Here is an 18,082-nt window from a genome sequence, read left to right as displayed (position 1 = left end):
CTGGTTCGTCGCACACATTTATGTTTTTTGTTATGCAAGAAGTGCATGAGAACCCTAGAGGGGGGGACCTGATTAATGATACACTAGAATGTGAAATGAAATGGATTATCAGATGTAAATCTGATAAATTACCTGGTCTGAATGAGAGAGTGAACATTAGACCCGTACTGAGGAAGAACAGGTGTAGGAATCCTAAGAAACCTAGTGTTGTTAGTGATCTACTAGGGAGGTAGTTAGTGGAATCTATGTGTTGATGTCATTTATTATACTGACACCTAACATACAGTGGCTATATTTGTATATATTTTTGTCCCTATATATCCAGACGTATATTATATATGTAGATAGATGTTTGTAGATATGTGCATATATTTATGAAGTTATGTTTTTATCTATTTATTTATTTAGTATGTGATATGTATATCTTAGTATTTTTAATCAAGACTTGCAGTCACAACATGTGCATTAGTTTTTTAAATGAAACAGATTAATATTTTTTAATATTTCAATATCTGATTTGATATATATAGATTGCCTGACAGTTTTTTTTTATATATATTATTCCAGGCATAAGTGTATTGTTTATGTATATAATCAGATTTGTATTTGCATATTGATGGATTGTGAGTTTTTATGTTAAGTGTTAGTATACCTTTAAGTATATTTTCTGGCTAATCCAATTGGATTTACAGGCAGACTATTTAATTGATGGATTTGTAGTGTTTTTTGTACGTCTGAAGAAGCCAGTAGGTGAAAGCGCTAACGTGTTCAAATAAACTAGTTTTTATCAGTACGAACGTTTCTAGAATTGTTAATTGCAATTTATATTTGCATTCTATCACAAGTGTTTTTGGTCGCTGTAACTACAAGTATTTATTACAACCAGTCTGCCAGGAATTCCACGGAAACTTTTGGAAGTGGCTGTTGTGATATATATTAACAGACATTAAGTAATATACATTAACAACCGCGGTGGTGGTGCTGCGGTAGCGTTGTCGCCTCACAGTAAGACGCTGCCCGGTTTCGATTCTCAGCTAGAGTGTCTTCTGCGTGGTGACATGTGTGAATGGGCGTACCTTCGTTGAAGGTTGTGCATCAGGCCTGGCAAGCCGGTACGTAAAAATCAACTGCCAATCATTAGCGGACCGGAGTTCCACTGTGGCGATCCCTAACCAGGAAAAGCCGAAAGACACAAACAAAGGTAATATACATTAACAGACATTCAGTGATATATATTAACAGACATTCAGTAATATACATTAGGTAATATACATTAACAGACATTCAGTGATATATATTAACAGACATTAAATAATATACATTAACAGTTACACATTCATTTGCTAATGAGATTACATTTATATGAAATAAAGGCAAACTATTACAGTAAAAACACATTAAGCACTGGAGGAAAGGTGTTAGTGGGTTTGTTAAACAGATACTAGATCTTGTGATTAGTGCTTATGAATTTGAAGAAATGGAGGTGAGGGAAGGAACTAGGTAGGTCAGCAAATGTTACTGTTGTAGTTAAGAGGTGGGGTATAAAGCAGGTTTTTGGGCAATTACATAGATGGCTATCATAAATGTATTAGAATCATAGAGATGGGAGTGAGCAGTGTCATATAATATGTATATGGCTCTTATATCTTATATTATCAAAAATATACTATCCTGGCTCTCTCAAAATATACAATATGAAACTATAATACTTGGGGACGTTAATGTAGATTGGAATACCCTTAATACTGAAGCGCCTGCCCAAAGCATTCATTTATTCAGATTCATACAACTAATCGCTACCCCCACTTCTCTAAATAAGCAGTCTAACACAGGTTCTACACTTGACTGGATTTTGACCACTGACCCTCACCTCTACCATTACCCATGCTCCCTCCCAGATGCATTAAGTCACCACTTACCCATCTACATACAAAGTCATTCACACCAACTTAACAAACCTCATCTCTTTAAATACTGCAGTAAACTCTGTGCCTTTGATACTTCCACTCTCAATGACAAACTCTCATCCATCAATTGGTCTAGCCTGCACACGATCCCTGTTAATGACACAGTACTAGCATTCAACAGCATATTCCTAAACATCCTTAATGACCTAGCACCCCCTGGTAAAATAAGAATAAAATCCAATTATGCCCCCTGGCTCACAAAAGATACTCACACCCTTATGCATCAGAGAGACTCTGCCTGGAAAGTATGGCAAAAATCAAAATCCCCTACCCACCATCAATTGTTTAAAGGACTTAGGAATCTGACCAAAAGACAAATATACAATGACAAGAAAAGCTTCTACCACAAGCCCAATCCACCCATAAGTCCAACCCCCAATATTTCTGGACAAACATCAACGCTATCCTTCATCTTGGAAAACCACAAACCCCTAGCCCATATCTCAAGCTCTCCACACAAGACACTGCATCTCCCCTTAACCAATTATTTATTGACACCATCAGTAAACTAACAAACACCAACCAAACCCCCACATCATTTCACCACCACAACCTGAAGCTAAGGAGGGTCTCTTCTCTCTCAAACCTACACCAACCGTTTACATTAAATCTCTCCTTCAAAAGCTTTAACCTTGTTCTCCTTCTGCTGACAATCTACCTCTCTTTTTCTCAAGCTAGCAGCCAAATCTATTACCTACCTGATCTCTAAACTCATAAATAGATTCATTAAAGAAGCCACTGTACCCGACATCTGGAAATCTTTCTTTATAATACTCCTTCCCAAAGGAAGCAACTCCACTGATCCTTCCAACTATAGACACGTTGCTATCCTTTCCCCTCTACCTAAAATCCTAGAAAGATGTATACATTCCCAAATGCTCACATTTCTCATTGATAACAATATCCTGACCCCTATTCAACATGGCTTTCAGCCAAACCATAGTACCTCCACAGCCCTTCTATCTTTCACTCACACTATTGTTGAAGCTTGCAATAATAACAAACTGGTCTCAAGTCTATTCTTCGACCTATCGAAAGCCTTCGACATGGTATCCCACTCCATACTACTAGCCAAACTTGCCAGCCTACATCTGTCTCCCACACCACCATCAAATGGTTCTCCAGCTATCTAGCAAATATACAGCAATCATACAGATGGCAGTCTTCCTGCTCTACATTTCTGCCCATTCACACAGATGACCCCTTTTTATTAATATCTTCACCAATGACCTCTATACCTCAGCTTTGCATTCAACCCTTATACAATATATAGATGATTTCACACTTATCACCACCTCTGACACACTACCACAACTTCAGTCTCTCACACAAGAATCTTTCCTTTCTGCAGAAAATTGGTTAACTACAAATCAACTAATTTTGAATCCAAAAAAGACTAAAGTTCTTCTCTTTCTCCCTAAATCAAGTAATCATCTCAAACAATCTTTCACAGTTTCCTCTCCTAACAAAACCATCATTATAGTAGACAACAACACAAAATTACTAGGGATGACAATAGACTATGAACTTAAATTTGATCTGCACATACAGTAGTCCATCAAAAAAATAAACCATAACCTAGGTCTCCAGTATTGGAATAAGACATTATTAACTACTGACTCTAGACCCTCCTTGGCCCAAGTCTACTTACTTCCAACCCTTCTCTATGCAACTCCAGTTCTTACAAATCTCCAATCCTCTCTCCTTACCAAACTTTAACAGACTTATAGCAAAGTTTCTAAATTTGCAGCTAACCTACCTAATACCTCACACCACTGTTGTTGTTCTTCTTCTTCTTTCGGCATTTCCCGGTTAGGTTCACCACAGTATTTCTCTAAAAACCTTCACTGAATGGAACTTCCCCACCATGTTAAACTCTCACAACTCTAACTCACTGTCTACTCAACAAACCCACTGCCTCTCCCTCCCTTTCCAGTATTGTGATCTACTATACTCCCCACACACATTACAAAGTACTGATAATTCCAGTATTGTGACCTATTATACTCCCCACACACATTACAAAGTACTGATAAATTCCTTCTACATACATACAAATCTAACAAAACAATCGGCAAAATTTTATATAAATCCTCTGTGTTTCATTTCTGGAAAAATCTCCCTTTTAACTTACATAGCATCCCAAACATGAACAGTTTCAAAAAAGAATTAAGAAGTTCCCTCTGTAAGTCATGGATATGCCCCTGTCAAGACCCTACTTAATGAGATGTAGCACTCTCTTCACTCACCTTTTTGCAGTCTATGCCTTATGCATATAACACCTCTTACTTAACAAAAATAAAAAACATATGATGGTATACTCTCACTGATTTTTACCTAACATATAAGAAACTTTTTTTCTGTATTACTTGCTACAAGCCCTCTATGTACAGACATAGAGTACTAACTTTACTACACATCTTAATATACATGTAACTTTTGCTTACTCAACTTTATGATTTTTCTGTTACTATCATTATTATTATTACTCAATTTTGTGAAAATTGTATAATTTTGAATAATTTGTATACTTTGCTGGAGCTTTTCTCCTCAAGTCTTCACTGAAAATGGGCCTGTGCTTAACAGGACCAACCTGGTTAACAAATGTGACATAAATAAATAAATAAATAATAACTATCTTAGTAAAACTATTCAGGTATTGGTGAAAACAAGTTGTGGGGCATAGCAGCCTGAATAAGTAAAAATAGTTTGAGGATATGGCACGTTGAAGATAACAGTGGCATTTATTCTGAAGACATACAAGAGCAGATGCATTGATTTAACAAATGATGTTTTAGTTATGTTTTAAATGTGTCTACGTTCAGAATGGATTTCAGTGTTAGTAGGATGTGGTTCTATAGTTTAGCTACACTGTTTAAATACAGAGTCACGTGCACTATTAGATTACTGAGTTTTAGAAAATGGGCAAACTGTACATTAACACCCTAATTGGAGAACGAACATTCTCCAGCAAGGTATTAATATACAACAATTCCTGCTGAGAAATGAATCCACTGCTTCATGACAGCATATCAAGCTGCCATGGACTTCAGACTGAAAAAAAATAATGGCCGCCATTATTTTACACTTGCCAAACAGCTCTTTTGCTGTTTACTGAGTGTAAAATAATAAAGAAAAAAATTAAAATAAAAAAATGTGTGTATGTGTTTATGTCTGTGTGTGAGAGTGCATGCATAAATGAGATTGAGATATGAGACCCATTATCTTCCACTCACTAAGCAGCAATTATTCTGTTTAGCGAGTGTAAAATAAGTGAAACCCAGAAAAGTGTGTGTGTGTGTGTGTGTGTGTGTGTCTGTGCGTGTGTGTGTGTGTGTGTGTGTGTGTGTGTGTGTGTGTGTGTGTGTGTGTGTGTGTGTGTGTTTATGTTTCTGTCTGCAGGTGTGAGTGAATGTGTCCTTGAAAGCAGAACAGATTTTGCGCGTATGTGTGTGTGTGTGTGTGTGTGTGTGTGTGTGTGTGTGTGTGTGTGTGTGTGTGTGTGTGAGAGAGTGAGGAGTGAGAATGATCCCTGGTGTAACAGCATCAGTTAAGAGGTTTGTGCACCTCTTCAGACCTTCCATCTCTCTGCACAATAAATCTGGACAGAGCCACAAATAACGAGGGACAAATAGCCAAAAATAAGAACAGATTTTAAATATTGCTCATAAACAGAAAGTTGCTAGAACAATGGAGCTTTCATTAGCATGTATCATCTGATAGATATGAAGTCTGAAACTCAAATGTTGGTCATTATTTAATTACTTCAATCCACATTAATTTGCCAGAAAGGTACACATTTTATGAGGATGGGACCAAACATTCAAGCCAAAAATCTGGACAGTTTAAGAGTATGCTCTGTTGACTCTTAGTTCAAAATATCTTGATAAACCTAAAATAAACAGGGGACAAAGGCTCAAAATAGGAACATATTTTACTTGATTATTAGGATTTGAGTTAGCATACATTTTCTGAAACAGAGGTGTGCATGAGAGACTGAGTGAGAGCAGCTTCGGGCCTCGTAACACTCCTGGGTGGGCATTAATTACACATTAACACAAACCCTGTCAGGCATTATTGTTTGCATAGTAATTAGTAATCTTTCTCTAGAAAATAAGAGTCTATTAGGTAAGTAGTATTAAGGACTGAGCAATTGTATTGCTTATACAGACGTCTATGCATCGTGGTTAGCTGAGAGAGGGCTAGGTGATGTGGTAATTCTAACCAATTTAATTCTTTGAGGGCTAGGTAATGACGTATTCTGTTGTTATAGTTTTCTGCAAATTTGGCTATTTTATTATAACATTATTCAAGTTTGGACAGTTGTGAGACTTGAAGGTTCGTGAAAATTAGAGCAGTTTAGAGAAGAGAGGGCAGTAAGAAAATAAATGCTATATGTCTTCTGGTTATGTCAGTGAGGTAGGCTTTTACTTTATTTACTTTATCCAAGATGTTTGGGTTTCTAATACCATTATGGGAATGGACTTCATTCCTAAGTCAAAGTGTAATTAAAGTTCATGAAATTAGTGCTGTTACCCTAGTGTCTTCTTGCATCTCCTGGAATTTTATGACTTTGTGTCTCTTTGTATGGAAGACACTGTAATCACTGCATGTAACAAATTCAATGATCAATGCTACTTTTGTCTTCCTTTCCTGGACTACTATATCTGGTTTTCTTGCATCTATTTTCTGAACTGTAGGTAACGTGTGATCACATGTGATATAAACTTCATCGTTTTCTATAATGCTTTGTGGCTCATGTTTCCAATACTTCTCAGCTACTTCAATATTATAATGTTTGCACAATCTTCACTGCAACAGTCTTGCCACATAATTATACCTTACAGAATACAAGCCTTCTGACAGTAGAGTATCATACCCAGCAAGAAAATGTACCTCTGTTTCCAGTTCTGTTTTCCAGATCCTGCATTTGTCTGTTTCTCTGACATGTTCAATGGACTTTGAAAACCGATCTGTGTGTAATCCACTATCCTGGCCACCAATATTAACCTTCCATCTTTTGGTTTAAATTCTCCTCTCCTTAACCACTCCACCGTCAGATCCTGATCGACACGATATTGTTCAATGATTTTTCTGTGTTTTCAACTATATTCATGCATTTTCCACATTTCTTTCCTTCTCATCTTATCCTTTACCTTATATTATTTCTTTTGTTTTTTTTGTCACATTCATTTGCTACCTGACTTTTATCTACTCCTGGTCTGATTTCCATTTCTATTTGACACCGATATGCTTTTGCTAAACTAAGCAGGGAAGTCATCTTAGACTTGTTCCCCTCATGTTTTAAAACTTTCCCTATGTTTGGAACTTTTGAGGTGAGCAGATACATATGTAGTCCTATGATTGCAGATCTGTGCATGTTATCAACTTCAAGGAGGCCCATTCCTCCTTCAGAATGGGGAATATACAATCTTAGTATACACTGATTTTTATAAATCATTTGATAAGCATGAAACATTTTTCTTGTTTTACTGTCCAACTTATCCGATACCTTTGGTGCCAGTCAATCACTCCAAAACTGTAAGATAGGGCAGGAAGTCAAATTGGTTAATAGCTTGGACTTTGTTCCTGGATGTCAATGCTGTTTTCAGTATTAATTTTAGTCTTCTAAAACTTTTTTACTTTTATTCACATTTGTTTGCACTGACAAGCATACCAAAAAGCAATCATTACATGACTGGATATTAACCAACAAGCCAAATCTGGGGTACCAAACTGTCTGTCTACCAGTCACTTTAAGTGACCATGCTCCTACATTTCTAGACAAGAAAAGAATTCAAACCCAGGCATGCATTTCCTTTAAATACACCCTTAGCAAGAAAAAATTCTCCCCTGATAGTTGTCATGTACTTCTTCAATGTTGTGATTGGTCTCCATTAAACACCTATAGCTAGACCTTGCAATGGAATACTTCAACAGCAATTTCCTTGACATCTTAAATAAGCTTGCCCCTACCAGACAAATACACCACAAATCCAAACAATTACCATCGCTGTCAAATGATACTAACTCTTAATTAAACATAGGAATAGAGCCTGGACACTATACCATACCATCAAAGACAAAAATTATTTCACCTTATATCAGCAATTAAGAAACCAAACTGAGAAAAAAGTTATCAACGATAAAAAAATATACTTTCTCACCTGCCAGCAAAAGCACCTCCACAACCCACAAAAGTTCTGGCAAAATATCAACCAGCTCCTAAACCCTGGCAAAGCCTTCACCTCTTGTCCCTCCACAACTAATACCGCTGAGCCCCTAGGCTCACAGTTCAACTCCCACTTTATAAACTCCATCACCTCCCTCCTAGATAGGAAACAAAACCCACCACTCACAATCCCCTTCCCTACCACTGACAACACAAACTGTTTCTCCTTTAAACCTATTCAAACTGCCTACATAAAAAACTCCTAAGTAAACTAAAACCCTGCTGCCTTGCTACAGATCAGCTACCCAATGAATTTCTAAAAGTAGTTGCTCCATTCATTGCTTACCCCATATCCATCCTAATCAACTGCTGTATCTCTGCACAGTATGTGCCTCACCTCTGGAAAATCTCTCATATCATACCCCTCCACAATGGTGGCCCCTCCAAAGATATTTCAAATTACCGACTTGTTGCCATCCTCTCTCCCATAGCCAAAATCCTAGAAAAATATATACACCAACAACGAATGAATCACCTCACCACTAACAATCTACTATCCAACTTACAGCGCAGTTTCAGACCTAAACATACTACAAATGCTGCATTAATAACCTTTACTCATATTATTTATCACCTCAAAAATGAAGGACAGCCAGTCTCAGAAATTTTCCTGGATATGTCAAAAGCCTTTGGTACCGTATCGCACCAACTACTACTCAATACACTTGCACATTATAATCTCAACTCATCAGTCTTAACATGGTTTCACAGCTATGTCCAATCAACAACAAGCTACAAAATGGGAGAACAATATCTCTCCACTACTACCAGTATTCAATGGGGTACCCCACTGATCAATACTTGGCCCCCTCCTCTTTGTCATATTTACCAACAACCTTAATTCCACCACCCAACTTACCACTATCATCCAATATGCAGATGATTCCTCTCTTAGCTGCTCAGCCCCTTCCACTCAAGAACTTCAACAGAAAATGCAAAAATCTTTCCAGGACATTACAAATGATCTCTCCAGCCATTAACTCATCTTGAACCCAAACAAGACTAAGTTAATGATTTTCTCAAACAAATCATCCAAGCTAAGGTCCCTACCTCTCTCTCTCTATTCACTTCTCTAATGGTACAAATATTGAACGTAGAAATCAGACCAAACTCCTAGGAGTTACCATAACTAAAATTTGATATAGACATCACCATAACAATTAAAAAAGTCCACACCACACATGGAGCCCTCTATAGGGCCAAACTGTTCTTTACACATGAAGTCAGACTATCCACAGCGAGATCTTACCTACCATCTACCCTCCTCTATTGTTCCAGTATCTTCATAAATCTATGCAAGGCTGAACTAAATAACCTAGAGTCCTGCTATGACAAAATAGCTAAGTTCGCCAACAATCATCCCCATAAAACTCACCATTGCTTCGCTCTTCAACAGCTCAACTGGCTGGAACTTCCCAACCTGTTAACACTAAACCAACTGACCATTGACCATAAAATCATATACAACCCCAGTAGCTGCCCTGTACTCTCAAACCTGATCCAACCTAACTCTAACTGCAGGTCCCTTAGGTCTTCCGGCAGGCTAATTCTAAGAGTTAACCAGACTCACTCTATTCTCATAAAATAGCTAAATACTGGAATACTCTTCCTAAGCACATCCAAAATCATCCCAAGATATCCTCATTTAAAAAAAGCTTAAAAGAGTATCTAAATAGCAACTGGCTCTGCCCGTGTATTGCTTCTGGCTAGCTTCCTTCTCCTATTTCCTCACAACCCCCTCCTCACATACATCTCTACAGCTCCTTTAACCAGCTACTGCTTTTACTCCCATTTTATTTTTTTTAATCCATTTTTCACTCTGACTTGCATATTTCTGTTAGAATATGTTTATCTCTGTTCTATATTATACATTTTGTTTCTTTGACTAAATGCTCTTGTGTATTTTAATTGCATTTTTGCTAATACTAATTTACAAGACTACAATTTTTATTCTTTTTTCACATTGTATTTTGTTAATTTGCATTTTTTGCTAGTATTTATGTTCATAATATGTTGGACTTAGAACTAATTATACTTTACTGGAGCATTTCTCCACAGGTCTCCACTGAAAACGGGCTACTTGCCCAGTCAGACACTTCCCGGTTAACAAATATAAATAAATTAATAATAAATAAATAATTAATGAACACAAAATTGCATTTGAAGCTTTTGACAGCTTTTCTTGTGCAAGTATTTTTTCCTCTATTTTCTCTCTTAATCCTGTTGTATATCTTCTGTCTGGAAAGTTTGTGCTTTTTACGTAATAGTAACAATACATAATTATTGAGGATAGTCTACTCTACCATCTTTATGGCTCTTTTTTTTTGTGGGCTACTACGTCCTTCTACAATAGAGGGGCCATCATCCACCTGAGCTTTGCCTAACCCCATTCTAGGAATGTTTCTGTGTCTTGAAGATTCTACACTGTCATTTTTTTTCCAGCCTGGGTATCAGTGCACCTATCAGAATTGGGCACTTTTTTATCCTGGGACTTGTGCACCCAGCTGTTTTTTTTTTTAATCTACTTCTGTCCATGATATAAGCCATATTAAAATACAGTCTATGTATCGGTATCATTTTGTTGAGATTTTATAAAAACAGGATCCACCTTGTGAAGGTATTCACAAAAACATGAGAATGAATTCAGTTCCAGCCATATTGCTTTCCTTTGCTTGCTGATTTTATCACCTCTCCATTCTATATAATGTATCTAGTTTTCGATGATTTTTTTAACCATATGTGATACATGATGGTCAAATTTCAACTGGTCATCTATGCGGTTCATAGATAACATATGTATATATATATATATATATATATATATATATATATATATATATATATATATATATATATATATTATATATATATATATATATATATATATATGGGTCTATATTATAAGCACGAAAGACCTTTTCAGCGAATACGAAAACAGCGACACATATTGAGTGAACCGTGAAAACACAGAGTGCCCTAAACCGTGAAATTCAAAATCTCGAATCATCATAGTTGGCCAACCCCACCGCCCGCTACATACTACCTACCCAAACAAAATAAATAAACCACATACATACACTAAACAAAACCCTACTTCTAACCCTACACCAAACCATGCATACATTGCTATATATACACTTACCTTAACCCGCACCCTAAACCTAAGGTCTGTAACTATCATAAACTTACCTTAAGGAGCTATACCGCAGAAGGGCCAACTATGACGATTCGACATTTCGAATTTCGTGGTTTAGGGCGTTCAGTGTTTTCATGGTTCGTGCAATATGTGTCACTGTTTTCATATTCGCTGAAAAGGTTTTTCGTGCTTATAATATAGACCCATATATATATATATATATATATATATATATATATATATATATATATATATATATATACATGTATATATATATATATATATATATATATATATATATATATATATACATAAACTAGGGATCAACTCCTCTATCACTAGGTGGGTTGCAAATTGGCTCACAGATAGAACCCACAGTGTGAAAATTGTGACTGTCGACCAGTCATGAGTGGAGTCCCGCAGGGCTCAGTCCTGGGCCTTCTCCTGTTTGGCATCTACTTCTCAGAAGTCTAAGCCAACACAGGAGGACTTTGGCTGACCAGGTTCACTGATGACTGCAAGCTAGGAGTCATTATCAACTCCTCAAGTGGTACAGACATCCAACAAAAGGGCCTCTCTGAGACCAATGACTGGTGTCAGAACCATGACCTTAAGCTTAATGCCACAAAATGCGTTATCATCCCCTTTGGAAAAACTCAGTTCCCATGAATTACCACATTGATGGGAGCCCATGGAACACTGAAGGGGCCATAAAAGATCTGAGCACCCAAGTCGACAGTTACCTCACCTTCGATCACCACATTGCCACTGTGGTCAGAAAGTCCTTCTACGTGGCACATCTTATAACCAAAGGTTTCACATCCAGGAAGAAAGAGGTCATCATCTCTCTCTACTCTTCCCTCATTAGACCAGTCATCAAATATAATGCCCCGTTTGGCATGTACCTGACCAGACACCTACAACAGCTGGAGAGGCTGCAAAAGTACCTCACAAAAAGGATCCTAGGCCTTAAACATGTCCTACATGGACAGACTCAAGAAACTTCAGCTGTTCTCAGTCTCTTATCATCTACTTAGAGGTGATCTCTGCTTGACTTACAAAGCCATGTCTGACCCAGCCCTACTTGAAATGCTACACCTAAAAAAGTAACAATCCCCTGCACCGCATGCTCCAGAGATCACAACCTCATTACCACAATTAACAGAACATGCTGGAGGGACAGGTTCATCTCCCAAAGACTGCCCATACTCTGGAATAAGTTTCCCATTCATGTCAGGCAGAGCACCTCGCTGGCCCTCTTTAAGAGAAATCTTGATATGTGGATTATTAATGTGTATGTTTTGATTTGTTGAGTAGCAGGCTATCTTATCTTTGGTGATAAATTATTTTCTAAGGTTCCTTAGTTTTCTATATGCTAGTAAAGTGGGAGCTGTTTTATCTTTTGTCTAGACATTCTATGTGTTGTCTCTTTACTTCATGAATTATTTAGTTGCTAAGAGTGCCATGGGGCAGGATTAGCTTTGACTCTTTTTTATTTTGAAGGGAGCTAGAGTGTTTAAAACATTTTATTGAATTCAGACACAGCAGCATCTATGGGATGAGTCTTAGTGACTGTCAGTGTAGGAGATGTCATGCACTAGTGGCCGTTGTAGTGCAACGGTTAGCATTGCTGCCTTACAGCAAGAAGTTCTCCAGTTCACTTCTTGTCTGGAGTGCCTTCTGTGTGGAGTCTGCATGTCCTCCCTGCCATCTCATGGCTTTCCTTTGGGTGTTCCAGTTTCTTCCCACATTCCAAAGACATGCAGTAGGTAGATTAGACACTCTAAATTGTAGGTAGGTGCAAGTGTGTGTGCAACTGAATGGTATAGATGAATTACTGTGACAGGGCTAGCCACCCAGTGGTCTAAACATTGGCTTGAGATGCTTGTCACTATTGAAGTGACATCCTGACCTGTGTGGAAAATGGGAAAATGGGTTGAGGATGGATGGATGGAATAAAAGTGTCTTTGTGAAGAGTATTTAAGTTTTTTTACCAGATTGTAATGATTTGTCTTGGGGTTGTTGCTTTCGTACCTTATGGTGTAGACTGTTAAGTGATCACTTAAGCTGTCTGACAGAGTTCCCTGCAATGACATTTTATATGGATAGGATGTTAGAATCCAGTCAAAGGTTGATTTTCTGGCTGTGCTTTGTTGTATCAAGCTGGTGTGGTTATAAGCTGGGTAAACTTGTACAAATGTATATTATTTGTTGGATTTTTCAGACTGTGTGGTTAGGCAGTTTTTATTAACATCACCCAATATTGTGGTTTCATAAGGGATGTTTTAGGAGGCTCAGCAGAGAATATCATACAGTGCTGTACATTGTTACCTGGTATGTATATACGCAAGATTATGATTGTCTTGTGAGTGTTTTGTTCTAGCATGGTTAGTAGGATTTCCGAGTTTGAGAAAGTTGGCAGGATGTGGGAGAAAAGTGAGCTAACTCGTGTTTTTATAGACATTATTGAGATTATCAACTTTTTTGACTCTGCCTAATCTGATCATGTTATAGCCTTCATTTTTTGTTTCCTAGTGCAACCAGGTTTCTGTTGCAACTAATATCTTTAGAGAGTGTACTGTGTACTGCTATCCATGCATACACGTCAAGACAGTCTGTTACAAATGCTTTGTAAGTTAACATGATATATATGATAACCACAGTGGGATTGTACTCAGATGGTAGAGATAAAGGAGCTGATGGGCATACGTATGCTGTCTGGTGCTTCAATATGCTGAGTTGGGCCTGGGTTAGAGCGGATGTCACAAATAAGTGTTATGATTATGGAGTATATGTTGGAAGAGATAGAGACATTTTTGCTTGATTTCATGTTTAATACTTGATTTGTGAGTAAATGGTGGTTGAAATGGATAATTACTGTATACTTGAACAGTAGGATATATGAGTGCCGATATAGATCGAGTATGATTGGAAAATGAGGTTTACAAGTATTTTTCTTGGAGGAGGACACAATATAAAAGTTCTGATGGAAATGTAAAGGTAATGGATGTTGGTAGGATGTTAAGTGTGCAAGCAGGAGCAAAGTTAGTTAAATATTTTAAATATTTTTAAAAAGGTGTGAACAGTGCAAGGTAAAAACATTATGGTAGCCCAGAAAGCGTTGGTGTGGTGAGAGCTCAGAACAGTAAGGTTAGATACATCCATTTAATTCTACAATGGGAAGTGTTGTCCTTCCTGTACATACACAGTTCACAATTTTATAGTACTTACATTTGTGTCAGAGAGTTCAATTTCACTTTTTGTTACACGGATGTTTAATATATTTAATTAAGAAAAAAAAGTGTGAACAGTAACACATTGACCAAAATGACTTTTATATTGATAATAATGACTTCACATTAATAGCATCAATACTATAAAAGATTGTAATAAAAAAACATATAAAGAATTATCCTTTTTCTCTTTTGTTACAAACATCTTTTCATATCTTAGAAGCTAGACAGTCTAGACATATGACATCAGTAGCACACTGTTTATCCAGATTTAATATTTCACTTGATGGCAAAACATTTTGTGTACTTAAGTTTAATGAGTTATTTAGAAATCATATGAGAGATTGTGCCTATTTGAACAATTAGCAGAAATAGTGTCTCACAAAATGTGCAGCTTACAGTGTAAGAAGTAATTATAATTTTCTTCATCATTTAGGGTTTATTGTGATGTTGCGCTACAGTCTTTTATGTCAGTTGATTTTAGAAATACTAATGTACATTTGGAAATATTGCATACTTTCATAATTACTTGGTAACAACTAGCAATATATGAAGTATGATGCATTATACGTGGATATTGACAGTATAGTTTTATATCTCCCATCATGACATTTTTATCATGGCCTGTACTAAAATGTTGCTTAGCCAGTTACAAAAATGTGAATGTAAATATTAAAATATAACAATATGAATAATAAGTAAATAATTATGGTGTCCCCTCTGCAGTATATCATGGATTAACAGTATCAGTTTGCTTCTCTCACCATTCATATGCTGCCTATTACTAATTGGTAAGTCACATAGTTAAAGATGCCAGCCTCGGAAAATGTCATGATGCCACAAGGAGCTGTGGATGCTAAATGGAAGTATGTGGAAAAGTGCTAAAGGTGTGAATGAGTACATGGGGATATTCTTAATCTGTCACCAATACTGGTTGACATTGTTGAGCTTCTGAATGTCTCCTTGCCTCTAAGGATGGTTTAAACCTATGAACTTATTAGGATGGGGTAAAACCTCCTTCTTTTAATTGATTAAAACACCCCTGTCCTCAAATATGACTGTACAAACTGGAAAATAACTGAAATTCGATATTCCTGTAAAGATTTAAGTGATCTGTTTAGGTTCTGAGTTCAACCTGAAGTAGATGGGATATTAAAAAAAATGTCCATGATATCTCTGTATTTTACATAATGAAACTCAGCCTTTCAAAAGTCCAAGCAATCCATGATGAAAATATTCAAATCCAGAGGGACTGAACATCTGATTTTGGGAAAGTTTTTTTGTGAATGATTGTACAGTTTCTCACACATTCTGAACGGTAAGACAGATTGGGCTACACAGTACCTGAAAAACAACTGCAGGCAGATGATGAAGATGATGATAAGAATGAAAAACTCCTGAATCTTAGTGAAGATCCAGCCGCCTAAAAAATAACTTGACCAGGAGCTCTATGCAGTTTAAGTAATGACTAAATAAATCAAGATTTAGATTGCAAGATAAAATATACAAACTTTTTGAGCTTCAAATGTAGTATGAACCTAGAATCTTCCTACTTAGATGGTGTAATAAATGGGTACTGTTAAGCAAGGACAAAGGTAAAGCATAACATGATCTACAAAGCTGAAGGGGAGAAGACATGCTTAAATGTAATACAGTAATATGGCAGATGCAGCTATTTGCTTGAAATTAATAATTTAAACAACACATTGCAGTAATGAGTAACACTGAAGTAGGAATAGATGAAAAGAAATCTTACAATTGTATACTAATCAGTAATATCTACTTACTGCTTCTGTCCACTTATGCTATGCCAGTGAGGCCAAGAAAAGTCCAAAACACATGACATATTTTCAGCTAGTAGGGTTTGACCTGAATGGGCCTCCACTACAGGAGGTTTAGGTTATCACACTGTGAAGAACCTAGGTTGGTTGGGTCTTCCTTGCAGTTTTTACTGAATGGTTTGTCTGTGTGACATTTTTCACCATTTGGTTTAGGTGTTATTTTGCAGGCAGTTTATGGACGTCATACTTGGTTTTAACCTCTGGGTTGCAAAAGTATTGGCAGACAATCCACTTATGCTGTAGTGATGAGGTTAGAAAAAGGCTGAAAATAGAATGTCTACAGTAGTGGGGTATGGCTCTATTGACCAGAATGTATCCATAAAGACTTAAAAAGTAAAAGGTCATGGGCATTCAGAAAGTATGTAAGCAAACTATAGGTATGTCCTTAAAGAATAATTTGCATATATGTCATGCACATGCACAACAGGAAGTTCAAGGTATTACACAGTGAAGCTTGGTTGGGTCTTTCTTGCAGTTTTTGCTGAATGGTTTGTCTGTGTAGATTGAGGTTATGACAGGAGATTAGTAGGGCTAAGTTTAAGGTAGTATGCAAAAGTGATTTTTTAGTTTACCTTTAAAATGTCGCAACATACTTGTGCAACTGAGTACTTACGCGACTTGAAATATTGGAAATGGCAACGTCGAATGCTCAGAATTGCGAGCCTGGTACTTAAAGAAAGTCAAGACTCAGGGAATGTTGACTTTGAGTGAAACTATCTCATTTCCGGGTTTCTGCTATAAACATTTTGCAGGTAAGCAAGCCCCCCTGTGCCCCCCACACCCCCTGCTACTTATATTTACTAACTCTGAGATCACACTACAGTGAGGGGAAAGGGTGCATTTCCCAATCCCCACTATAGTATGCTCTCCACTCAAAATGCCAAATTCATAACAGCGAATGCACACTGGCATTCACTGTTGTGAGTTTGGCATTTTTTATTTCGCTAATATATATTTTTGAAAAGATACTTTTGCACATATGTTCATCACTCAAGTCAGCCACAACATTTTAAAGGTAAACCGATTTTTTTTCAGAAAAGATTATGAATGCTGCAAAGAGTCTCCCCAGAGATAAGGTAGAGTACAAATATAGTAAATTACTTTTAAAATACATAGGTTTTACAGGGAGGAATGCTAGAAGTAGAAAGGATAAGGTGAAAGTTTAGCACCTGAGTAGGATCTATGACACATATAGCAGGTAAAGAATTATGGGTAACAGTTACAATACAGAGCTAATTAGTGTTCTTTGTCATTTGATTATATGATTCTGTGCTAAAAGTGCTTAATGCTGACCTTAGTGAAGAGGGAGATGATTTTGTTGGTATCCAGTACAAGGGAATAAACAGGGGTGGGGCAGATTCTGTTTTTTCATAGGTTCATAGGTAGGTACTAGGCTATCGGCCCAAGGGCCTACGTAAGCCTAACCAACAAGATTCCCTGGCTTACGCCACCCAAGAAAGTTATTTTCCTGTACCACTGTCGAGCAGAGACACAGAAGTGATCCCTGGGGTGTATTTCCTATTTCCTATCCACTCATCAAGATTTTTCTTGAAGAGTGCTAATGAAGAACTTTCCTTGACATAGATGGGTAGCCTGTTCCAGAGTATGGGAAATCTCTGGGACAGGAATCTATCCCTCCAGCATGTCCTGTTTATTTTGGTGACAAGGTTTAG

Source organism: Protopterus annectens, chromosome 13.part0 (assembly GCF_019279795.1).
Source record: "Protopterus annectens isolate FY-2018-M chromosome 13.part0, PAN1.0, whole genome shotgun sequence".
Classification (NCBI taxonomy): Eukaryota; Metazoa; Chordata; order Ceratodontiformes; family Protopteridae; genus Protopterus; species Protopterus annectens.
The sequence above is the reverse complement of the archived record's forward strand: the minus strand, read 5'-3'. Positions refer to the sequence as shown.